General features: G+C 42.7%; 1 long non-coding RNA gene across 1 annotated transcript in view; it reads left to right on the top strand.

Annotated features, from left to right (window-relative positions):
- LOC138629289 (uncharacterized) overlaps window positions 1-11,985 on the top strand; it is a 160,215-nt gene extending 148,230 nt beyond the window's left edge. Inside the window, exon 2 of the long non-coding RNA XR_011311534.1 lies at window positions 11,893-11,985. This is a non-coding gene — a long non-coding RNA (uncharacterized lncRNA). The remainder of the gene's footprint in view (window positions 1-11,892) is intronic.
- The last annotated feature ends 1,108 nt before the right edge of the window (window positions 11,986-13,093 follow it).

The following is a 13,093-nucleotide window of genomic DNA, read 5'->3' as shown; positions in this document are numbered from 1 at the left end:
AAGACCAAAGCGTGTCGGGAGTAACGGGTGCATTTATCGGGGGACCGGCTTGCAGATTAATACACATTAATTGACTCCAAAAAAAACAACAACCTGCAAACCTCAGATTATGGTAATGGCGTCACGTGATCACCTGTTGCCCTTGGCAACGGTGCGGCTCAGTCGGCGTGTTTCCTGGATAGATGAAAGCTATTACCGCGAGTGCCTGCTCACGCTTCAGGGTGATTTGTTTCACGGTTAGCCGTGCTACCTACAGAACGCTGAGTCAGCGCGGAGGCGAAGGAGAATTAGCTGAGTCATTGTAGTACACAGTTCATTTCGAATGGGTCTGTTTTTTTCCTCTTGCCCCGGAGCAACAAGGTCAACAGGTCAGTTTCTGAGCCCACGTATCGTGTTTGATATAATTGCAGTAATTTTTGTCCCTAATTCAACTGTTAAACTGCACTGATTTAACCCTGTAAGAACCAGTAGTTGCCTAATTATGCCTCTTTTTTTTTGCTGTTCATCTTCCCCCTTAACTAACCATTAATTCTTCCCTTGTATCGTGCCAAACCGACCTCTCCCTTCCTCGACCCTTTCGCGAATCTGCCGGCCTGAACGTCCACCCCGCCATCTGAATCCCCTTTTTCCCTCTAAATCTTACTTACTTACTCTCTTTGTATTTTCTGAACGTCCGCCCGAGTAATAAATTCTGGAGCGGCCGACGAATAGATTATTCAGTTAGAGGTCTGCGAATTTTGGGCCGAGCGGCGGAGACAAACAGTCGAGGAGGAGAAAAGAGAGCGAGACGGGTGATGGTGAACGTGGTGAGCTGGAAAAATGGGACGGAGACTCGAGAAATAAAAGAGTGGGCGAAGAAAAGCAGACATGTGACGACATGTGGCTGCTTCGAACGTTGTCAACGCATTAAATGCCCTGGCTCGTAGGGCCCCTCACTCCACCTCCTAGTCAGCTCATCGTCAACAACAAATACGAGCGGGTACCGGCAACAGGTGTACCGATCCTTCGTCGTCATGGTAGCAGTAATAAACACACGGCTACGTCACAGCCTGGCTCGGTTTGGGCACCAGCACTACGCGGTGAGGTTGAGGTGAAGCAGACCCCGAGGAGCAGCGGGAGTTCCACTTCTTGCAGCCAAGCAGACGCTGCTCTCTAAAGAAACAAACGATACCAGCAGGGGGTGGTTTTTTTTTTTTTTCATCAAATACCCAAAAATGTATTTGTTTTTGTTTTGTTTTTGTCCACGGCCGTAAGAATTATGACTCTAATTGGGAGCGAAGAAGGAAGTTGGGCGATATTATCGTAGAGCCTTAAAGCCCGTTCGCATTTTCTACTAACAGCCAGTGTTGGTTTACTTTCATACTCGCTCACAAACGTTTACCAAGTGATTAGCACTGTAACCATGACGACAAAAGTCCCCTTTAACCTCAACAAAACCCCACATCGAGATCGTTTTGCAACCACGTTGTTTTTGTTTGTTGTCCTGAAAAGACTAAATGTCCGTAGATGTCATTTTGGAAGACGTTCAATAACCTAAACTTCATCCGAACCTCGACTGGTTCCTGTGTTTATAATATTCACAGTCAACACCAGGCTCAGATCATCTGTTTTAAAACCACATTTCAGCTCCGCCTTGGTATATTATTGTTGACTTTTCTCAGCTACAGCATTGGCAGAGTAAATTTCGGTAGTTTTTTAATGGCTCCTTCATTGTTTTATTTTTAGCCCTCTAAGCAGCCCCATAGGCAACGCTCTTCATGGGCTTCTACAGTTGTTCCTTCCCTTTTTACATTTTTCATGCCGTGCTAACGAAAGCTGGTCTGAGCTGCCGTTTTGTACAAACGTCTCCCCCAAAATTATCAGGAGATCACAACTGTAAGATCTCTCCAGCTGCGACGGGTTCTCTCCGGGTTATTTGTTCTTCCATCTGAAAGCGTGTCGCCGTGTTGCACTTCGGGTTTCCCCCTCTCCCCCCTCCGCCCACCCAAACCGCCACCACCAAGCACACTGAAAGCCTGTCTGTCATTTACACATTGAAGTGTTGCATCAACGACGTGACGGACAGGAGGGGGGGGGGGTGGAGTCACAGCGAGGGAGCGGAGAAAGAAGAACGGTTAAAAAGGAGAGATTGCGCGGTGGGATGGGTTCAAATAATCTGTGCGAGGTTACACCTCCATCTCTCTTCTTTTTTTTCTTCTTCTTCTTCTTCTTCTTCTTCTTCTTCTTCTTCTTCTTCTTCTTCTTCTTCTTCTTCTTCTTCTTCTCTCAAGACGGTTACGTGAGCTCTGAGATGGGACGGAGAGGCATCAGTAAACAAGTGTGACAGTGATCTCGCCGCCTCTCCCGTGTTTCAATGGGCCTGTCGAGAGTGACTCATCTGTCACTTACAATCTGTGATTGAGTGTGTACCTGTGTGTGTGTGTGTGTGTGTGTGTGTGTGTGTGTGTGTGTGTGTGTGTGTGTGTGTGTGTGTGTGTGTGTGTGTGTGTGTGTGTGTGTGTGTCTGGACGATGCTTAGAAGCTTGTCATTTTTGGCAACTCATAAAAATGTACACCGACTCAGGCAGGCTGATGTATTGAGCTGTTATGAGTCTTCGGTGTGACACGACGTCCGGCCTCAATTTTCACCCTCTAGCTTTTCGGTGTCCATCACTTCGCAGGTACCCAGTGTGTGTGTGTGTGTGTGTGTGTGTGTGTGTGTGTGTGTGTGTGTGTGTGTGTGTGTGTGTGTGTGTGTGTGTGTGTGTGTGTGTGTGTGTGTGTGTGTGTGTGTGTGTGTGTGTGTGTGTGTGCGTGTGTGTGTGTTTTGTGATGGTGGAGGTGGAGGTGGAATGAGGGCAGCGGTTAGAGAGGGAGGAGAGAGGCGACGAGGAGCTGACAGCAGCTTGACAGAGGAAAAACACATCTGAAGGTGTGAGAGGACAAAAGGTTTTGTGAAGCTCCCCGAGTCGTTTTGAAGGACCTTGTGTGGCCGTGTGGATAACCCGGCTAATTTTTTTTTTTCTTTTACTGCAATCCACTTTTTGGTGTCCCGGTGCGTCAAGTCTCAGCCGCCGTATAGAATATAGATAGAGTCGGCTTTTAGGACGAGTGTGGCGTAAAAAGTCTTTTTCTTTTGAGCGGCGCCAGAAGAGGGCCGACACATCCCAGAGCAGGAAGTGGGAGGAAGATGTGATGGTACATTTCTATTATTGTTGTCTTACTTAAAAAAAAATGTTTTTTAAAAACCTTCGAAGTGGTGGATTCTAGTCAGATCACGAAAAGTTTGTTTGTTTGTTTGTTTGTTTGTTTATGTAGATCCTCATTATCTTTTTGCATAGCAGCATAATTTATATAGCGACAATACCAAAAAAAATACACAAACGTTAGACAACTCATACGATACACAAACATAACATCGTTTCACTCACCGAATAAAACAGTTTTACACAAGAAAATACAATCGCTTTCAAATTCAAATATGAACTCTGATGTCTTGTTGTACTCGGCAGTCAGTCGGATATCTGAATATTGAATAACTTAAAAAAAGAAAGAAAAAAGAGTAGATGTGTGATAATGTTTAGTTGAATGACATCTCCATTATATATCTATATCTATGCCAAACACACTTTTCCACCGACGCTGGAGCTCTGATTGGTCCGCCCTTCAAAAGTGATTGAGCGAAACGCAAACACGAGCAGCACGTCCAGACTCTTAATCGCGGTCGACAAAATGCAACTGTGAGCGATACAACTGGTGTTGACAACCGCTCCGCCGATGCTCTGACATAAAAAGTCGACACGTATCCAATTTCCTTTTTTCTTCTTGTGCAAAATGGTATTCATAACGCAACACGCGTAGTAAAAAGAAAAATCGTAGTGCGAGCACGGTGCTCCGCTCCTCAGCAGCTGCACGGGGCTTCTTACTCGAACTGCAGCGGCGTCGGGCATCAACATGAAAGCGCGCTCTCCCGCAACACCTGCCACATTTCCATTGTAAGAGGGTGGTAAATCAAGGCAAGCAGACAGAGCTCGTTGAATTTACATAGCAGAGCTGAGCCCAGAATATGGTTTGGCTTGCAGAAAATCTGTGTGTGTGAGTGTGTTTCGAGACCGAGATCTGACTGGGGAATACTTGCAGTTTGGATTGAGCTCATATCTTTCAGTCACTCCTTTATGAAGCAAAACTGATGCAACAGTACACCAGCCTGCACAGCTGGGTATTGTTACACATGATCAAAAGCCTCTCTCTTTAGTTAACTACCTCTTTCTTTTTTCTTTTTCTTTTTTTACTCCCTCCTCCTTTTATTCTCCTCCTCTCCGACCGTCTCCACTCTGTTCCTCTCTCATTGATTCATTTCATCTCTTTTTACTTTTTACCCTCTCTCCCGCCCCTCTCCTTTCTCACAAACCCTCCCACCGCTCCCACCTCACTGAGCGATGGTAATCTCCCTTGTGGTATACTATTGTAAGACTTTGATCAAAAAAAAAAAAAAAAAAAAACCTGCCGCTCTTATTCACTCTGCTTCTCCCTCGACCTCTGCGCTTTTTACTAATACTCGGCGGACTTAATGAGTACTACGGGGCCTCGTTTGATCGAGCGCTACATGCAAATACTGACGCACTACCCTCCGGCTCGTTCAGAGGAACTCGACGGTGGACTGAGTCTGCGTGGGGAAAAAAAAGAAAAGAAAGAAAGGATGACGCAAGATAAAATGCTGACTTTACTTTCAGAGAGAATGAGGCAACAATTAGTGCTCGCTTGAGGCGTCGTCCTCTGAGCGTGTGTAGACAGTATTGTGAGCATGTAAACATGTAGCATGTTTACATGCTCACAGACGGCGGCGACGGCGGAGTTATATTTACTATTGCAGTCAGGGGCTCATGTGTACGGTATAAATACCACCTTCCCACCGTGAGCGCTTGTGGTTTTGAATCACGGCCTGTTTTATGGAAGCCTATCTCAACTTGTCTTAATTAAAATGTTTCAAAACTGCATGTTTTATGAGAAATAGATATGATTTCTTTTAATCACTTACACGTATTTAATTAGGTTTGTTTTTATCCTGATAAGCTACGGAAGAAGGCGTGCAGGGAAATGCAAGATAAGATAAGATAAGACTTCATTAATTCCGCAACTGGGGATAATTTAGTGCGGTGAAGAGCCCTAGAAATATATATGAATGGGGGGGGGGTCACAATTATGATACTAGCATGTATGATTAGTAAGAGAGAAAGTGAGATATAATTAATGTTCTTTTGCACAAAAGTTACCAGCACAACACCAACTTCTGATCAGCCATTTTGCGTCATCAAGTTAGAGAGTGGATGGAGCTCAAAGAATGAGTCGGAATCAGCTGTTGTCACAATTTTATTTCCAACAATCGATGTTGAAGAAAAATAAAATAAAATCACTAAACAAACAAACACACGGCAGGCTTTGGCTACCACACGTCTCAAGATTTTCAAACTGTAATACAACTTGTATCCATGAGGCTATTTTGTGCTTGTTGGCAGGTCATGAATTCACATCTAAACTGTATCAAGTAGGAAAGTTGCTGCATCACACACAAACACAAGACTTAACTTAATAAAGCTCATGCATAGACTCGCTTCAGAAAAGTATTGCCGCTGAAAACTTAATTGAGGTCAAGGGATTTAAAACCAGCCGGAGAGTAATTTCATGTCAAAAAAACAAAATGTAAATAGCGTATTGATATTTGCAGAATTGCACATGGAGCAAACTAGTTTCCCACGTTTTTTTTTTATTTATTTATTTTTTATCCCAGTTGTATCTAACTCCCATTTATAATTCATCAGCTTCGTCTCTTTTTACTTGTTCATCGCTAACCTCACTTGTACCCGGCAGATCTTTTTTCTGCATCTTTGGAGTCGACCTCAACTTTTTAGGACCAAGCAATGATTAAAAAAAAAAAAATACATCTTTTTTTTTCTTTGTCTGACAAAGTGAACCACTTTTAATATAGGACCTCCAAACGCAGTCAGGTATTGTCTTTATTTGAAAATGCCATGTCATCTGAAATAAAGAATATCCCATATAATGTAACAAGCTGTTCTTTTTTTATTGAATTGTATCTTGCTTTGTAGATTAAAACAGCAAATCCATGTTCTGTTTTGTTTTAAAAGTGGACGTAGCTTCTGGATCGAAAATATTAGGCCAATGTGGAAGTGCTTTAAGCTGCAATACCACTGAGGGCCACTAGGGGTTGGCTCCAAGAAGCCTCCAGCTCCATAGACTCCCATTCAATAGCTTCATAAAATCATAAAAGTGCAATTCGCTAAAGTCACTCCTTCTTATTAGTTTTCTGGCGGTCTATATGAAAATAATCCCGTCATTCATTAGATGTCAGGGCTCAAGTGGTATATTAGGGGGCGGGGTGTTTTGATTGACAGGCCTGTGGTTCGGTCAGGTTTCTGTTATAGATGGGCGGGTGTAGTGTCCCTGTGATAAATATGTTACATCAACTGGACCGCTGCATAACAAAAATTACAAAAGCCGAGCATAAATGCAACCGTTTATTGACTCTTTTATTCTTTATTTATCCAAAGTAGGAAGCGGAAATTTTCCCGATGGTGCTTAATAAGAAATAAGACCACTAAATGCAGTATTAGTGGTGGTCTACATCAGTAAAAAAATATCCATTGCGTGTGTGAAGGTTTTCTGGGGTGTATGAATTATTTATATTTTGGAGAAAAAGTGCTTTTTGTCCCACTAGAGTTGATTCTTGTGAGGACACCAGCTTAGACTGCAAAGGCTGGGACATAACTAATGCATCATTAGTGGCTACAGCAAAAGAAAGGCCTGTTATGTGCTTTTGGGTCAATCAGAATTAAAAAAAATTCATAATTTAGAAATTATGTTTGACTCTATATTGATGTATGTTTGTTTTTTTTTACTGCATGTAAATCCTCATATTTCATTTATCCCAGCCTGCCGGATTCACCACTCACACCCCCAAACTATTACTTTTCATCAGTTTATTCCTGAGCGTGTAAAAGCGCGTATTGATTTGTCTATTTCCCGGTTGTGATTTCAACAGGATTCGAGACCACCAACCTTCCTTTTGCTCTAAGAAATTGGGTTTCTTTCTGTCTTTGTTTCCTGCCTCTTTCCCTGCGCTCCTTTTTTTTTGTGAGTGTGCCTATTTTCAGCGAGATAAGTCAATTCCATTTGACACCGGGCAGGCCAGACAAACAAAACCCTAAACTGGTGTTTGTTTTTGCTCGTGTAGCTTTTCTTTTTGTCGAGTGGTTTGTTTTTCTAAGAGTCTTTTACTGGCCAGCTTCCTAGTCTGACATAGAGATGTTCCCCTCCACGCCAACTGGAGAATGACTCACACAACCAAACTTACAGCTCTGTGTGTGTGTGTGTGTGTGTGTGTGTGTGTGTGTGTGTGTGTGTGTGTGTGTGTGTGTGTGTGTGTGTGTGTGTGTGTGTGTGTGTGTGTGTGTGTGTGTGTGTGTGTGTGTGTGTGTGTGTGTGCGTTAGACACACCAAAGCCTGTTAGATTATATAAAAAAAGAAAAAAAAATGGTTCTTTTTCTCTCATTCTTTTTATCAGGAAAACAAAATTAAATGTTCTCCAAAGAGCCGAAGCACGGTGAATAAACATTCCACATTTCCATCAACACCCTTTTTAATTTTTCGAGCAAAAAACTCATGTTGTCAGGCAAATTAGAAAGCCGTTTTAAATTTGTATTTTTGGCCTGTAATTTATGTCATGTTTGCACGCCACCACGTTGTCGGTTCATTGTCACACTCACCTTGACATCAGCGTGTAAAAGCACCTGCTTCCAACACCACCGGGTTGAATTCCTCTTTAACAATGGAATGAATCGAGTCGATATTTCATTGAGAATGAAGCTATTTAAGACGGGATGAGGTAAGCTGAAGGATGTGCGCTGGGAGTGTTTTCAGCTCAGCCTTCATCTACTATCATGAGCTGATTTCCATCTGCTGTGCGGGAGTCAAGAAGGTTACACAAGCAGTCTGTCACTGGGAACCATGTTGTTACTGCAGTTCAATTTCAAACTGCTGAATTTACCAAAGTGAAAGTTTCAGTCCTTTTTTTTATGTACACGTAGACCAACGCTGAGAATCTGGACCTGATGTGTGAGCATGTGTGACTGGTACGATTGCATTGAGTCATCAGCGTAAAGTCGACTCTGTGATGGATGGTGAGGTTGGAAATATTCTTCTTTATACACTTACAGAGCACTTTATCATGATCACAATACCAATACTGGATCGGGCCCATAGACTGTACAAAAAGTGTTCGTAGCTTCCGGGTCTGAAAAATGAGGTCGATGCGGAAATGCCTTCAGCTGCAATACCACCGAGTGCCACTAGAGGTCGGCTCTGAAAAGCCTCCGGCTCCATAGACTCCCATTCAACTAGTCTCATGAAATACTAAGTCAATACATGCCTGAAGGCCCGCTGCTGAGATCTCTGTCCACCAGAGGATGATGGACAGCTGATTCTGGTCTCGCTCCTCCACCAACTTGTCCAAATATGGTCACTCCCTGCTCCGTACTAACAAGATGGCGCCGGCCAATATCCGAAGATAAAGAGCTGCGCAGGGTCGGCAACAACACGCTGACAGGCGGTGGCATTCAAACCGCGATTGTTTGGCATTCTGGCTCCTAAATGGTGAATGAGCTCCCCGCCGACATCAGGACAGCGGAAACTCTGTACATCTTCCGCCGCAAACTAAAAACACACCTCTTCAGACTTTACCTTGAACAGTCGAACTTTAGTAGCTTAAAATGGCATTTACTGATAGCACTTTATAGTTTGGCTTTCTTGAAGAAATTGTATTTTCTTGATTCCTGTTGTTCTGGGTTTTGTACCCTCATGGTTGAAATGCACTTATTGTAAGTCGCTTTGGATAAAAGCGTCAGCTAAATGAAATGTAATGTAATTATGAGGCCCGAGGAGATGTGCCAAGAAAAACATTTTCGACCATTTGGCTGGACTGTTGACACAAGGCAGGTTGGGATTCATGGGATCGATGCCAAGTCCGAGCCTATCTTCGACGGACTCGGCAGAAACGGAGATCCATCAGCTCAGACTACATCTTTTTTTCAGTCTGCAGCTGTCCAGTTTTGGCGAGCCTGTGGCCGCTGCAGCCTCCCCTTCCTGTTTTGCCTGACAGGTGTGGTTGCTGCTGTTAATCTACCTCAAGATTGGACGTGTTATTCGGCCCGAGATACTTTTCTCTGCTCGCGTAACATGCAGATGTCCGAGTTAGCCTTTCCGTTAAGCCAATTCTTCAACAAAACATTCCCGATACGCAGAACCTCAGCTCAGGTTTTTGAGTTCTTCTTGCACCTGTCTGATAAACTCGAGACACGAGTTGCGGGTGGAAAAATCCCAGCAGACCCGCAGAATCAGAAATCATCAAACCGGGCCATCTGGCACCGACAATCATGCTGCAGTCAGTCAGAGATGAGATCACATTTTTACCTCCTGCTGATGTTTGATATGAACTGCACGTATTATTTCTGCATGATTTTATGCATTTGCAAGGCTGCCATATGATTGGCCAATTGGATAACTCGCATGAATAATCAGGTGCACAGATTTTTTTTTTCTAATAAAGTGTTTGGTGAGCGTATCTCAAATTATATGAATCCAAACATTTGTAGGCATTATGACTAGTATAAGATGGAATAGAATTGTGCTCTTTTATCCCATAAAACTTGGATTATTAAAGTAAAACTTTGCTGTTTATGAAAATGTAAAAACCCACACGTAGAAGAAGTGTTATTCTTATGTTTGTCTGGTTTTCACCACTTTATATAACTCACCTCCATAAAATATAAAACAATGAAAAGCCTTTTCTGTATTGTGGTAATTTCAACTTTGAGGGTCACTGAAGATGACTCAAATGTTTCAAAATGTGCGCTAGACAGAGTCGTTGAAAGGTGAAAGGCTCCAGTTACCGAACAGTCCTCGAAGCCCTGTCAGTGTAAATTACCGTCTGTTGAATGACGCTGAAGTTCACATGAAATACAGAAAGTTTAGCCAGATGCAGGCTAATAATCATAGTCATCAATTCTCTTTTTTTCCCTCAATGAACTAGGCTCCATCTGATTGGAAACCCGAGGATGTTAAGCCCCGCCCCCCTTTTAGCGGAAATTTCAGCTAACAACACCGAGATAACCTGTGGTAAAAATGTATTGACTTAGTATTTCATGAGAGAAGTTGAATGGGAGTCTATGAGCCGGAGCCTTTTAAGCGCCAACCCCTAGTGGCACTCGGTGGTATTGCAGTTTATGTTTTGAATTGGCCACACTTTTCAGACCAAGAAGCTGCATCCAATTTTATATTCATATTTATGTTGTATTCATTCATAGTGGGTTTTTTTTTTACAAAGTTTGTCATGAAAAGTCAAAACTTGTAGACAAACTTGCCAAACAACTCCCGTGTCATCGTCAAATTGTAGCAGGTAGCTATTTACGTCTGTCACTCACAAACAAAATTCAGACGAATGCTCATTTAGAGCCACTTTTCACGATGAGCGTTTAATGCTCAAATTGTCGGCTTTCAGAGGAGAAAACAGAAGTCCTGATTTGTGATTTAAAAGATATATTTGCATGAAACGTTTTCCTTTAATGCAGTCAGAGAGGGCGACTATTTCCTCTGCACAAGCAAACACAGCGAGCTTTCAGCTGCTGGTTGTCGGCTGAGTTAGAGAGAAGCTAAAGACTGCTGGCACAAAAACACACACAAAGAAACACAAAGAAACACAGAGTTGGCATCTGGCTGGAAGCTGTCATGTGACATAATGGTGAGTAGTTTAAACAACACTCCTCTGGTTTTCTGACAGGGGAACTAACAATATACACTGATGACTGCAAACACACACACACACACGTAAACTCAAACTGACAGACGTAATCGCAGCCACTTGGACACACAAACACACACACACACATCTCTGATTCATTAGAGGCCTGCTGGCAGGTTTCAAGCAGAACAAATAAGACGACTGCCGCCACTGGCATCCTAAACAGCAACATACACACACATATACACACAGACACACACAATTTGCATCATCTACTTAGACTGACGTGTACACACAATAAAGTCTGTTCGATGTCTGTCAAAAAGAGCCATACAGGCAGCGACGGAGATTGACTGGATGAGAGGGAGGAAAAGGCTGTAAGACTATGTGACATTAGAGATCACCTAGGAGATGGAGAGACTGCACACACACACACACACACACACACACAAACAGGCACACATACAAATCGACATGAACCAGAGCAGAGCCATGCCAAGGCAAATGAACCCATCTGAAATGCAATCCTCCTGGTCTTATAAACACACACACACACACACACACACACACACACACACACACACACACACACACACACACACACACACACACACACACACACACACACACACACACACACACACACAAGCCAGCTGAGCGGTCCCTGCTTTCTCATTACTGCAGATAGATAGATAGATAGATAGATAGATAGATAGATAGATAGATAGATAGATAGATAGATAGATAGATAGATAGATAGATAGATAGATAGATAGATAGATAGATAGATAGATAGATAGATAGATAGATAGATAGATAGATAGATAGATAGATAGATAGATAGATAGATGGAGGAGGAAGAGGAAGAGGAGGAGGGAAGGAGATATGGAAACTGATATGGGTTAGGAACAAAAAAAAACAAGAGGAAAGGAAGGAAGAAAAAGGAGGAATATAAATGGAAAAGGGAAGGAAGGAAGGTAGCACAAAAAAGGAGTGGAAGGGGGGAAGGTGGGAACTGCAGAGAGAGGGAGGGATGAGAAGATGATGTGAGATTGTGTTGAGAGCTATATTAGACAGCAGGGTGGCTGGCTATATGGCAGGGGAAATTGGTGTGTGTGTGTGTGTGTGTGTGTGTGTGTGTGTGTGTGTGTGTGTGTGTGTGTGTGTGTGTGTGTGTGTGTGTGTGTGTGTGTGTGTGTGTGTGTGTGTGTGTGTGTGTGTGTGTGTGTGTGTGTGTGTGTGTGTTACTCTGGTGGTGGAAATTGGTGTCGGCAGGACCCCAAATGACTGTTTTCCTGCCTGACAGAAGATAAGAGAGGGAAAAAAATATATAAACAAGATAGCATAATCGCAGGAGAGGAGAGGAAAGTAAACAGGAGGAGAGGAAAAGGAGGAGAACAAGGGAGGAGATGGAGGAGAGGAAAAGATAAATGAACGAAGAAGGTGGAGGAGAGGAAGTAAGGATACGAGAGAAATATTTAGAATTTTAAAAAGATCCTCTATTGAAGTGAGGGACGCATCATATTAGCGGAGAAACATTTTTAAATGTTGCACAAACCAAAACATAAAATAATACAAACAATAAAACTGTTCTTTCAGTCAGAAGACCAGAATCAGCTGTCCATCATCCTGTGGTGGACAGAGATCTCAGCAGCGGGCCTTCAGGCATGTATTGACTTTGTATTTCATGAAGGAAGTTGAATGAGAGTCTATGGATTTTTTTTTCTTTTTCTAGCCCCTGGTGGCCCCTTGATGGTATTGCAGCTTAAGACACTTTAACATTGGCCCCCATTTTTCAGACGCAGAAGCAACATCCACTTTTTTGTATTTATATTATATCTATAATATATTTATTTATATAGGCCCATTTATGAATAGACAGCCTGAACAGGGAGCTGAGGCCAAAGTCTGGACCCATCTTGACTCCTGCCAGAGTTCAGGTCTCTTCATGTAAAAAATATTTTAAACATTTAATGCTTGCTTGTTTTTTTTTGTTTTTTTTAGGACAGATATCTTTTTTTTTTGTTTATTTTTTATCTGAAATGGTTCAGTTGAAAAAAAAAATCAAACTCAAGAGGACAACATTCAGCTGGCTAGTTTAACAATAACTCCACTCCAGGCAGTATTTTTCCTTGTCACTGTTGTGCCGTATAACACTCAGCCACGTTATCCAAATCGATGCCGTCCCAGATGCCTTTTCAACACCTCTCCTGAAAGGCAACACGGCCCCTGCCTTTAACAAAAACACTCGTCCATGTGTAATGGCTGTAAGGCAGAAACGAAAAATAATAAATAAAAAAA

Source organism: Brachyistius frenatus, unplaced genomic scaffold, assembly GCF_029030835.1.
Source record: "Brachyistius frenatus isolate BFR_SWC_R1_liver_20210118 unplaced genomic scaffold, ASM2903083v1 Contig_113, whole genome shotgun sequence".
NCBI classification, from domain to species: domain Eukaryota; kingdom Metazoa; phylum Chordata; class Actinopteri; family Embiotocidae; genus Brachyistius; species Brachyistius frenatus.
Note: the sequence above shows the minus strand (reverse complement) of the source record. Positions and strands in the feature narration are given on the sequence as shown.